The 12338-nt window shown below is 42.7% G+C and overlaps 1 protein-coding gene across 4 annotated transcripts in view; it reads left to right on the forward strand.

Moving 5' to 3' along the window:
- Window positions 1-12338, forward strand: part of LUZP1 (leucine zipper protein 1) — a 98407-nt gene that overhangs the window by 67432 nt on the left and 18637 nt on the right. For 3 of the 4 annotated variants that reach the window (XM_033227895.1, XM_033227894.1, XM_033227891.1), the window contains exon 2: window positions 4478-4583. The gene's annotated coding sequence lies outside the window, so the exon portion shown is untranslated. Of the gene's footprint in view, window positions 1-3953; window positions 4020-4477; window positions 4584-12338 lie in introns of all 4 variants that reach the window. The other variant, XM_033227893.1, reaches the window with a different exon arrangement.

Here is a 12338-nt window from a genome sequence, read left to right on the forward strand (position 1 = left end):
CCTCGGCCTCCCAAAGTGCTGGGATTATAGGCCTGAACCACCATGTCCAGCCTTGAGCATATTTTCTTTTACCTCATTGAGCTTAGTTATAATAGCTGTGTTAATATCTTTGAGAATTTCAGCATCCGGGTTGTCTTGGAGTTGCCCTCTGCTGATTGTCTTTTCCTTTGCAAATGGGTTTAATTTTTCTAGGGTTTTTTTTTTTTTTTTTTGGAGACAGGGTCTCTCTCTGTTGCCCAGGCTGGAGTGCAGTGGTGTGAACATGGCTCACTGCAGCCTTGACTACTGGGCTGAAGGGATCCTTCTGCCTCAGCCTCCCAGGTAGCTGGGACCACAGGCATGTATCACCATACCTGGCTAGTTTTTTTAAAATTTATTTTCATTTTTTGTAGAGACAGTGTCTCACTGTGTTGCCCAGGCTGGTCTCAAAAACACTTTGGGCTCAGATGATCCTCCTGCCTTGGCCTCCCAAAATGCCAGGATTACAGGCATGAGCCACCGTACCCATATGATTTTTCTTGTTCTTTATGTAATTTGGAATTGTATTCTTCACATTGTGAATGTTGTATTGTGGAAACTTTGGTTTCTGTTGATGTTTTTGGTTTAGTAGACAATAACTCAGACTCAAAACTGCAAACTCTCTCACACCTGCAGTGGGTGGCAGTTCAAATCTCAGTTCAGTTCTTTTCTCTTTAACTGAGGTCTTTGGATTCTGCCCTGCCTGAGCCTGCCTTGCATGGCTCAGGGTTCAGCCAGAGACTGGGCAGAATTTACACACAGAACCCGAGACTCTCCTTCCTTCTCTGGCTCTCTTTTTTCTTACTTCCCGTGATCTCTGGCTGCTCTGGGCTGTTTCTTCAGGACAGAAAGCCTAGTGTTTGTTTTTTAATTGGAACTTCAGCTGGACCAGCCTCAGGCCAGAGCTCCAAAAATGGGGAGTTCATTGCATGTCAGCCCTTTCTTCCAACTTTCAACTTATTTTCAAAATCTGCCAACCCTTGTTCACTTCAGATAGTTTTTGTGTTTTATCCAGACTATAGTTGTTGTCTGTGGGAGGGTCATACTGAAAGCAGAATTTCGTACTGACATTTTTATCTATTACTAAAGTGTTTGGGGGACAAAAATGTTCACTTGAACTGGTTTTGTAACCTTGGGCAAGTCTCGTTTCCCCTCTGGGACTCACTTGCTCCTCTGGGAAATGAGGTGGTTGGACTCTGATCTGTGAGGATCCTTTAATCTCTGCTTCTAGGCAGACAGACCCGTACACACATACTACCACCACTGTCACCACCAACAGTAACAACAAACAATAAGTGCCAGAAGAGATGCTTGAGGGAAGTGATGAGGATGGGTCTGTCATGGTGGAAAGCTCTCTGAAGTGGCATCACTAAGGAATTTGAGGATGTTTACAGTCATCCTCTTGTTTTGGGGACAGAGGGCGAGTACACTGAGGATGCAAGAAGTAAATGGCATTCAGAAGAAAGAAATCAGTTGCTGCTGCTTCTACCCTTAGAAACAGGAGAGAATGTAGACAGTTGAAAACAAATCAGGGTTAGCTGGAGTTCCTCTTTCCTTTTGGCAGTGCATTCTGTCTTATTTTGAAGAGAAAAGCCCCTGGGCCTTAGTAACATGTCAGCAAATTTGGCAGTAGGTGGTAGGTGCTGGGACAGTAGATTTTAGCAGGGGTGCTGCTATCACTGTTAGGGCTGCAGAGACCTTAGGGGAGATAGACTAGATTTATGTGACCATTTCTTAGGGTTCAGAATTTTTATGTAGGAGAGGTTTTAGGCTATGCAGAAGAAGGTGTGTGTATGTGTGTGTGTGGGTGTGTGTTTGTGTGTGGGTGTTGTGTGTTTACGGTGGGTGGGGAGGGGGAATGAGACAGGTGGTGATGGGGCAGGACAGAACGTCTGTGGAACTGCCCTAAAGCTGTTTGAATACCAATCACACTTACTTTAATTTCCATTGATTCTTTTTTAAAAGCAGAGGGTGGAGAGCTAAAGCTTCCCCTACATCCACCTAAGCCATCTCTTGGGTGCTGCCTTGGTATAGATCCTTTTAAAAATTACTTTTAAAGGTAGAGTGTCACTCTGTCATCTAGGCTGGAGTGCACTAGGACAATTGTGGCTCACTGCAACCTCAAACTCCTGGGTTCCAGGTGATCCTTCTGTCTCAGTCTCCCAAGTAGCTAGGACTATAGGTGAGCATCACCATGCCCAGCTAATTAAAAAAATTTTTTTTGTAGAGATGGGGGCCTCGCTTTGTTGTTGTCGAGGCTGTTCTTGAACTCCTGGGCTCAAGCAATCCTCCTGCCTTGGCCTCCCAAAGTGCTGGGATTATAGGCATGAGCCACTGTGCCTGGCCTAGATCCTTTTTGATACTTATTTTCTAGCTGTTTTTATTATCAGTAACTCTTTTTTTTTTTCCCAGACAATGTCTCACTCTGTCGCCCAGGCTGGAGTGCAGTGGTACGATCTGGGCTCACCACAAACTCTGCCTCTTGGTTTGAAGCGATTCTCTTGCCTCAGCCTACTGAGTAGCTGGGATTACATTCACATGCCACCATGCCCAGCTCATTTTTGTATTTTTAGTAGAGACGGGGTTTCGCCATATTGGCCAGGCTGGTCTTGAACTCCTAGCCTCAGGTGATCCACCCGCCTCGACCTCCCAAAGTGCTAGGATTACAGGCATGAACCACTGTGCCTGGCCAATATTATCAGTAGCTCTTCTCTTTGGGAGGCTGAGGTGGGAAGATTACTTGAGGTCATGAGTTTCAGACCAGCCTGGGCGACATAGTGAGACCCCATCACTACAAAAAAATTTTTTTTTCCAAATTTTATTGGCTTGAGGCTTGAGTTACTCCTGTTCCCCTCAGCTTTTAAACTATTTTAAAAAACTCTCATTATTTGTCCATCTTCATTCTAGCCTTTTTGCTCTCTAGGAAGAGGCAGGGATGGATTCGTGTGTGTGTGTGCACGTGCAGGTGCGTGTGTGTGTGTGTTTGTGCGCGTGCGTGCATGCATGTTTTGCTGGAGGTGTGGAAGTTGGATTGAAGGGACCAATAATAGTCTTGGAAGGCAGTCACAAGGTGGCTTGCAGGGGTGTGCAGGGGAGGCAGTTGTGATGAAAGAAGGGAGCATAGTTTGAATGTAAGATCATGTACAAAAAGCTTTAGGTTTACCACTAGCTTAGAAGCTACCTTTCCATTTTCCTCAAGAGTAAGTGAGAAACACAAGTTTGACCCAGATTTTCCATCTCTAGTATCTCTTCTCTGATTTTAGGGGTAAGATTCAATGGGATGGTAGGCTTTTCAACTCTCCTATAGAAGGCTGCTTGTTACAAAGCTGGAGGGTAAGTTTGCAGACAGAGAAACTCTATTTTTAGTTCTAATTGATATTGGGTGGTTCGGGGCTCTTTTGAGGACCGAGTCTAGAAGGCAACAAAATGAGAGCCAGCATGGTGAAAGGACTTTCAAAGTCAGACAGGCTTGAGTTTAAACTCTGTCATTTAATAGCAAGCTGTAAGACCTTGGACAAGTCACTTCTTGAAACTTAGATTCTTTATCTGTAAGGTAGAGGTAACATTATCTTCTTATTGTCTTATATAAAACATAAAGCATAGTGCTCAGGGTTGGTAAATACCCCACGTATGTTTTTTTCCTATCTTCTAGAACATCTTATTTTTACTAGAATCCTTTCTTTTCTGCTAAATAATTGCGTGACTCACTACCAAGTTTTAGTTTCCTTCCGTAAAACAAGGACATTTAACTGAAGGTTGAGTATCCCTTATCTGAAATCCCTGGGACCAGAAGTGTTTTAGATTTCAGATTTTTAAAAAAATATTTGCATGTATATAGTGACATGTCTTGGGATAAGACCGAAGTCTAAACATGAAATTCATTTATGTTTCCTATACATCTTATATAGCCTGAAGGTAATTTTATTTTTCTCCAGGGGACATTGAATAAACCTGAGTATTGTGTGCCTGTATTTTGACTGCGACCTATCACATGAGATCAGGTATGGAATTTTCCACTTGTGGAGTCATGTGGGCGCTCAAAACGTTTCAGATTTTTGGAGCATTTTGAATTTGGGATTTTCAGATTAGGGATGCTCAACCTGTAGTTGATTTCTGAGATGCTTCCTAGCTGTAAGATGTCATATACATTTTTAGACTATTGAGAAATGTTTAGGTGTTTTAATTTAAGCAAAGACAGTGGGTTCTACCCTAGGACCATATCATCTTATAGGGAAGGGGAAGTCTCCTACAGCCAAATTCTTTCTTGACTTTCCTGAGAGAGACATAGCCAGCTTAGCCAGGTTCCTTTAGTGTCAGGATCTAGATGCAGGTTTTACCTTGGCCCCTTGCTGACAGTGAATTGTATGTAAAAGTCTTTGGGACAGCCCTCTGGGTCAGCTCAGTCTTGGTATGATTCATGCATTACCTATCTCTTCTATTCTGTTTATATTCTATCCAGGTCAAGAGACAACTGTCTTTGAAAGATAGTGAGTGACTGTTTCCAAAACTGCAAGCAAAGGGAGAGCCGCCAGAAGTATTGACGGAAAGCTTGAATTGCCTAAATGGTAAGTGTGTTGTACAGTGAAACCTGGGCATACCAATAGGATTGGGTGGTTTCTGAAGCCACTATAATTTTGCCACTACTGGAAGCGGGGAGGAAAGTCAGTATTTGTGATGGCCTATTATGAACCAAATACTATGCTGAGTACTTTACATGTTTTCTCCTTTAACCAACCAATCAACCTGATGAGGGTGAAAAATCCTTGCATGAAGTCAGCAACCAAAAGAAGTAGGCCACCCTTAAGAAGTAGCTACCATTTATTGAATATTTACTCTATGTCGGGCGCAGTCCTGTTGGACATGTTAGCTCCCTACCAACCCTGTGAAGTAAGTACTGTTGTCATCACCACAAGGAAACAAGCTTAGAGAGGTTAAATAACTCTTCCAAGTTCACACAAGTAGTAGAACTAGGTTTCAAACCTGCGTTACTTTCTTTCCTTTTTTTCTGAGACTGGGTCTCACTCCCATTGCCCAGGCTGGAGGGCGGTGGCATGATCATGGCTCACTGCACCTTGACTTCCTGGGCTCAGGTGAGCCTCCCACCTCAGCCTCCCGAGTAATTGGGACTACAGGTGTGCACCACCATGCCCAGCTAATTTTTTTGTAGAGACTGGGTCTCTGTATTGTCCAGGCTGGTCTTAAACTGCTGGGCTAACGCAGTCCTCCTGCCTTGGTCTCCCAAAGTGCTGGCATTATAGGCATGAGCCACCACCACAGTGGGTTATTTTCATTACACTGTAATGTTTCTCTTTTGAGAAAGTTACTTTTTGGTTAAGGCTGTGACTGATTTAACGTTGGAAAAGCCAAGCAAAATACAAAACCTTTTGATCAACAACTAGCTTCTTTTCCTAGCCATATGTGGATTTTATGTGCCAATATTTTATTGGTTGGTGTTGGCTAAGGCAGAGGAGAGCACTAATGAAATAGAAGGGAGAGAAATGAGAACTTGAGTGGTGAGTGGCCAAGAGACCCAGTGGTCTTGGTTGCTACTGATAGCTGGATGATAGAGAAAACTTCCCTAGGAAAGTAGAGCAATAGGATAACTCAGAATGAGTGGGAAATGGGTTCTCCTCATAGCAGTGACTGGGCATAGGAAAGAAATCTTAACAAAGCCTTTTGCTCTCATGTCAACCCCTCTTAGGAAATAGGCGCAGTTAGGGATAATACAGAACTCTTCCAAGGAGTGGGGAAATTCAAGGCAAACTCTTGCCCTGTTAATTGGTTCAGGATTCTTGTTCTGTTCCTTTCCCTGGAGCATTTCTCTTACCTCAGAGAACTGAGTTATGAAATTAATTTCTTGTTGGGCGAGTGGCAGCCAGTATTTGGTCTCTTTTAATGGAAGAACCAATGGTGTTTTCATATATTTGGTGAAATTTTGGGGAGAACAACCATTTTATTCATAAAACTTATTACACATACCTATTTTTTATTTTTTGAGATGGAGTCTTGCTCTGTTGCCCTGTCTGGAGTGCACTGGCAAACTTGGCTCACTGCCACTGCAAACCTCCGCCTCCTGCGCTCAAGCGATTCTCCTGTCTCAGCCTCCCGAGTAGCTGGGATTATAGGTGTATGCTGCCACGCCCGGCTAATTTTTGTAGTTTTCGTACAGACAGGGTTTCACCGTGTTGACCAGGCTGGTCTTGAACTCCTGACCTCAGGTGATTTGCCCACCTCAGCCTCCCAAAGTGCTGGGATTACAAGTATGAGCCACTGCGCCCAGCCTACACATACTTATTATGCATAAAAGATTTTGCTATATACTGGGGCTAATGTTCTGATGACAAAAGAATAATTGACCGCTTACTACATGCCTTAGTTATTGCAACCAAGTATAAAGCATTAAACAAAATAGAAAAAGTCCTTGCTCTCAAGGATTGTATTCTAATGGGTAGAAACAGATAAAAATGAATAATTAGATATAAATAAATAAACAGGTAAATAGATAAATAACATCCACTAGATTGTACATGCTAAGAAGACAAAAAAGCAGCGTAAGGTGATAGTGGTAGGGAGCTGAGGGATTGCTTCTTTATGTATAGCAAGCAAAGAAGGCCTCTGATGAGGTGATATTTTAAGCTAAGATCTAAAAGAAGTGAGGAGTCCAGCCAGGGAGATATCTGGGGGAAGGAAAAGCATCCTAGGCAGAGGGAACAGCAGGTATAAAATCTGTGAGGGATGAGATGAGTGTAACTGGTCATGTATAAGGACCCATAAGGAGGCCATGTGGCTGGAGTGGAGTCATAGGGAAGGAGCAGCAGATGAGTGATGGGACCTAGATCTTGTAGGGCCTTAGCCATGTGACACCTTTGGAGTGCATTGTATTCTAAGTGAGGTGCACTAGAGAGTTTAGAGCAGAGGGGTGACTTGATCTGACTGATGTTTTAAAAGGCCTACTCTGGTTGTTGTGGGAGAACAGACTGTGGAGGGTGGGGAAGGATGGACAGTGATGGGAGCAGGGAGACAAGTTAGGAAGCTTTTGCAGTAATCAGTAGTCCAGGGCAGGGATGATGGTAGGTTGGACCTGGGTGGTAGTGGTGGCTAACCAGAAAGCAATGGATTCTGGACATATTTTGAAGGCTCTCAAATTTTAATTCTCCCCATAGACATGTTTGATTTTTTTTTTTTTTTTTTTTTAAATTTTTGTCTTTGTTTTTTGAGACGGTCTTACACTCTGTCACACAGGCTGGAGTATAGTGGTGTGATCTCAGCTCACTGTAGCTTTGACCTCCCAGGCTCGGTTGATCCTCCCGCCTCAGCCTCCTGAGAAGTTGGGACTACAGGCACATGCCACCACGCCCAGCTAATTTTTGTATTTTTTGTAGAGGAAGAGTTTCGTCGTGTTGCCGAGGCTGGTCTCGAACTCCTGGGCTCAAGCTGTCTGCCTGCCTCAGCCTCCCAAAGTGCACTATGATTATGGGCATGAGCCACTGTGCCCATCTGAGATGTTTGATTTATTTGGAGTTAACATCTGGGTCACATGGGTTTAAGGATGTCATTGGAAACTTGACAGTGATCTCGGTTAAAATTCTACAATTGATTGATCAAAGAATGAGAACAACAGTGACACCTAGAAGCCAGCTTGTATTCATTAAGAATAAATCATGCTAGCTGATAACAATTCTTTTTTTTCTTTAAGCCTTGCCATGATTTTTTTTAAATGATCGGTCCAAGTTCAGTATAAAAATATTAGAGAATAGACATAAGCAAAAACAGAAAAAAAGCACATTATCCAGAAATAATTACCATATAGCAGTTTGGTATATATCAGCACATTTCATTTTTGGAAAGATTCCTAGGTTGCTGGAGGATTGGAATGTGCTACAAAGGTAATGTTTCTTAAGTGCTAAAATTAGGTATTTAATGTTTTCTCATGTGATCCAAAGACAAAAAAAAATTTGACCTGGCTTCGGAGCTTGTTGAATAATTGCACTCAGGAATTGTAGTAGATCGGTGTTAATCTATAGGAGGTGTTTTTAGTGACATTCTACAGGGCTGTCAGGGCTGTTTTTGGTTATATTTTGTTTTTGAACATCAATTTGGATGAAGATATAGAAAAGACATGCCTATGAGACTTACATAGTGAATGCTTGCAGGCTAGACAGTGTAGAGAATATTTAGTCAAGGGATTAAAACTAAGAAGTTGAAATCCAAAAATAATAAATAATAATTTAAGCCGAAACTTACATGACACTTACTGTGGACCAGGTACTAGTCTAAGCAATTCTTGCATTAACTCATTTACACATACCATACCCTTACAGGTATTGAAGCATAGAGAAGTCAAATGACTTATCCAAGGTCACACAGCTAGTAGCTAGTAAAGTCAGAGTTTGAACTTAGGCTGCCTGGCTTCAGAGTTCGTAAACTTTAATCATTGTATCGCATTGCCTGCAAAAGAATTAAACCCCATATTTCGGTTATTAAAAATGAGATTTAACAGTTTATTTGGAAACAAGTACGAATCTACAAACTGGTACTATGGCTGCCAGATTAGTTCATGCAATCTTGGACTTTGTTATGAGAACTGGGCAGCCCAGGTCATCTTTCATCCATCCCACCCTTTTACTCCATTTGAACTGTCCTGATTCAGGCCCTCATCCCATCTCTTGCCTTGACTATTAAAATAGCGCCCTAGTTTATCCTGCTAGAACGGTCTTTCAAAAACTGCAGTTCTGATTGTGTTACTCCCTTAATCCCTTTATCCAATACAGGTTGCAAATTTGCTTCCCATTTCCACTTGCAGGCATGTGTGTTTTGGAGGACTATACAGTGGTATTCTTTTTATTTTCTCTTTTTTAAAATCTGAATTCATTGGCTACATTTAAGAGATTATATATAAAAGTAGAGCATAACCCCTGTTAGCTATAGTCCTTCTAGGCCCTTGAACTCATTTAAATCATTGGCCTGATCTCTTTGGCACTTGCATTTCAGCCTTTGGCATAAAGGCTAATCATCTTTCCTAGAATGTAGTGCCTAGATCTGAAAATAGTCCCCTTTATGTAAATTTGGCCAGTACGGAATGCAATAAAACTATTACATTAATTTATTTACAAAACATTTATAAGGTTCCTACCTTGCCCCTGTCACTGTATTCAGTGCCCAGGACTGAAAAATGAAGATAACAGTCCCTGCTCTCAGAGCCCAGCAGAGGAATGACAGATATTTTAAGTATCATGGGTATAGTGATAGAAGCATCTACAGAATTTAGGATGGTGCATTTCTCTTGTAGGGAAGGATAGTTTGAAAAGGAAGTCCTCAGAGAACAGATGCATTAAAAGATGTTTACCATTGGGCCAGGTGTGGTGACTCACACCTGTAATCCCAGCACAAGGCCAAGGCAGGTGGATCACTTGAGGTCAGGAGTTCAAGACCAGTGTTGGCAACATAGTGAAACCCTGTCTCTAGTAAAAATAGAAAAATTAGCTGGGTGTGGTGGCACACACCTGTAATCCCAGCTACTCGGGAGGCTGAGGCAGTTCTCGAGAATTGCTTGCACCCAGGAAGTGAAGGCTGCAGTGAGCTGAGATCGTGCCACTTCACTCCAGCCTGGATGATGGAACAAGATTCTGTCTCAAAAAAAAAAAAGATGTTTACTGTTGGAATGGCTGTGGGTTGGTGGGGCTTGGAAGGAAAGGAGATAAGGGAATGTTCCTCAAACAGTACGCCCTCAGCCTCTGCACTTGCTGTAACATTTCAGGGGCCTCAAACCTACCACCCAAACCTTACCAGTTAATTGCTCTTCCCCTTGTGTCTCTGGTGTCAGCCACGCTGAATTAAATTCGCCAAATGCAGCATTGTTTTGTTAGCTTGTTCATTCCCTCTCTCCCTCTCTTCCTCCCTCCCTCCTTCCTAATAAACAACTATTTTATACTCTTTATGTACTAGGCACTGTTCAAGGGGCGGGGGATACAGCAGTAAAAAATTACAAACACAAAAAAATACGCTTCTGACCTCATGCATCCTACTTCTGGTAAGAAGAATCAGTGTAAATAAATTTACAAGTAATCAGGTGGTTAAATGTGCCAAGAAGAAAAATAAGTAGGATATCTTACCTTAGAGATGTCCAAAGATGGAGTGAGTTGTCTTGGGAGGAAGTGACTGTCATTCCTGTCATTAGAAGTGTCTGAACGGAAGCTGAGTGACTACTTGCTAGATAACGTCTGCATTGAGTGGGAGGTTGGACTTGATGATCACTAAATCCTTTCCAACATGAAGAATCTCTGTATGCTAGCTGGGTTCCTAACTCTGAGTTTACATATCCAAATTACATGAATTTGTGATTCTGGGAAAAATAATGTAAGCCCTGTAATTAAATAGAAATGTGCAAGAATTTGATGGTGAGACTTAGACAGCCTAAGATTTTAAAACAGGTAACTACAAGTGGTCAGGCGGAAGCTGCTTGAAAATAGCTCTTGGCCAGGGCCAGTGGCTCGCGTCTATAATCCCAGTACTTTAGAAGGCTTGAAAGGCAAAGTGGGAGGATGGCTTGAGTCCAGGAGTTTGGGACCAGCCTGGTCAGCATAGAGACCCCCTCTCTACAAAAAAAAAAAAGAGAGAAAAATTAGCCAGGCATGGTGGCGTGTGCCTGTAGTCCCACCTGCTTGGGAGGCTGAGGTGGGAGGATTGCTTGAGGCTAGGAGGTGGAAGCTGCAGTGAGCTGTGGTTGTTCCACTGCATTACAGCCTGGTAGACCCTGTCTCTAAAAAATAAAAAAAAATTGCTCCCATTATCCTTTAGATCGGAAATTGGCAAATTCTGGCAGACAGGCCCATTGTCTTTTTGCTTTTTAAATTTTTAATAACTTATTTAAATAGAGACAGGGTCTTGCAGTATTGCTAAGACTGGCCTTGAACTCCTGGCCTCAAGCAGTCCTCCCCCCATATCCTCCCAAAGTGCTGGGATTACAGGCGTGAGCTGCCATGCCCTGCCCACTGCCTGTTTTTGTAAATCAAGTTTAATTGAAACATAGTTATGTTCATCCACTTCTGTACAGTATGTATGTGGTTGCTTCATCACTACATTGTCACGGTTCAGTAGCTGGAATAGAAACCTAAAATATTTACTCTCAAACTAAGTTTGCATACTTACATGTATACTATCAAACTTTAAAAAAAAAGTTTGGCCGGGCGCGGTGGCTCAAGCCTGTAATCCCAGCACTTTGGGAGGCCGAGACGGGCGGATCACGAGGTCAGGAGATCGAGACCATCCTGGCTAACACGGTGAAACCCCGTCTCTACTAAAAATACAAAAACTAGCCGGGCGAGTTGGCAGGCGCCTGTAGTCCCAGCTACTCGGGAGGCTGAGGCAGGAGAATGGCGTAAACCCGGGAGGCGGAGCTTGCAGTGAGCTGAGATCCGGCCACTGCACTCCAGTCTGGGCGACAGAGCGAGACTCCGCCTCAAAAAAAAATAAATAAATAAATAAAAATAAAAAATAAAAAAAAAGTTTGCCGAGCCCTCTTTAAATGACTATTGGGAACAGGAAGTGAATCATGGCAGCTGTGTTGGGAGAAAGAGCAGGCCTGATTATGTTCTAGTTCAGACCTTCCTGATCTGCCAGGACAGGAAGAAGAGCCACCCTCCAGAATGCTGGATGGGGCCACTTGGAACTGGGTTCAGGAACTTTGATAGAAAGAGCCCTGAATGAGAGACAGCTGGCACTGTATCTTGCTAGCGTGAATTAGAACTGAGCCAGATACTAATGTAGGGGAAGTTGACATGAAAAAGTGAGACTGTCCTTCCCTTTTAAAAACCTTCCTATGATTTTCCAAGTAATATAGACAATATTCCTTCTCAGACCCCTCCCTTAGGCACATTTAATTACTTCTTCTGAGCTTCCGATGTATATGTATGATAGTACAATATGCTAAGGAAAAGAAAAAAAGCAGGATAGAAGACAGGACGCAAAAGGGTGGGTGCTATCTTATGTAAGATGGTCAGGGAAGACTTCAGGCAAAGGTAAGATTTTCTACTTATCTTGGCAAAATGTTGGGTGCATCATAGGTGTTCTATAAGTGTCTGCTAAATAAATGAATTTTGCCTGGATAAACATACTTAAGAGAGAGTAAGGGAGACAGTAGGAAGAGAGGCGTCTACTTTGCTTTTGGATGATCTGGGAGGTAGCAAAGCATTTCTTACTCTGGCTATGCTTAGGGCCAAAAGGTCAGAGATAAGTAACCTCCTAACCCCATTTTCAGTCTAGTTCCTTGTTTAGTCTGGGGAGAAGGCATGATCTTAGTGAATCACTATTTTTAGGAGGAT

This window comes from Trachypithecus francoisi, unplaced genomic scaffold (assembly GCF_009764315.1).
Source record: "Trachypithecus francoisi isolate TF-2019V2 unplaced genomic scaffold, Tfra_2.0 Lachesis_group12, whole genome shotgun sequence".
NCBI classification, from domain to species: Eukaryota; Metazoa; Chordata; class Mammalia; order Primates; family Cercopithecidae; genus Trachypithecus; species Trachypithecus francoisi.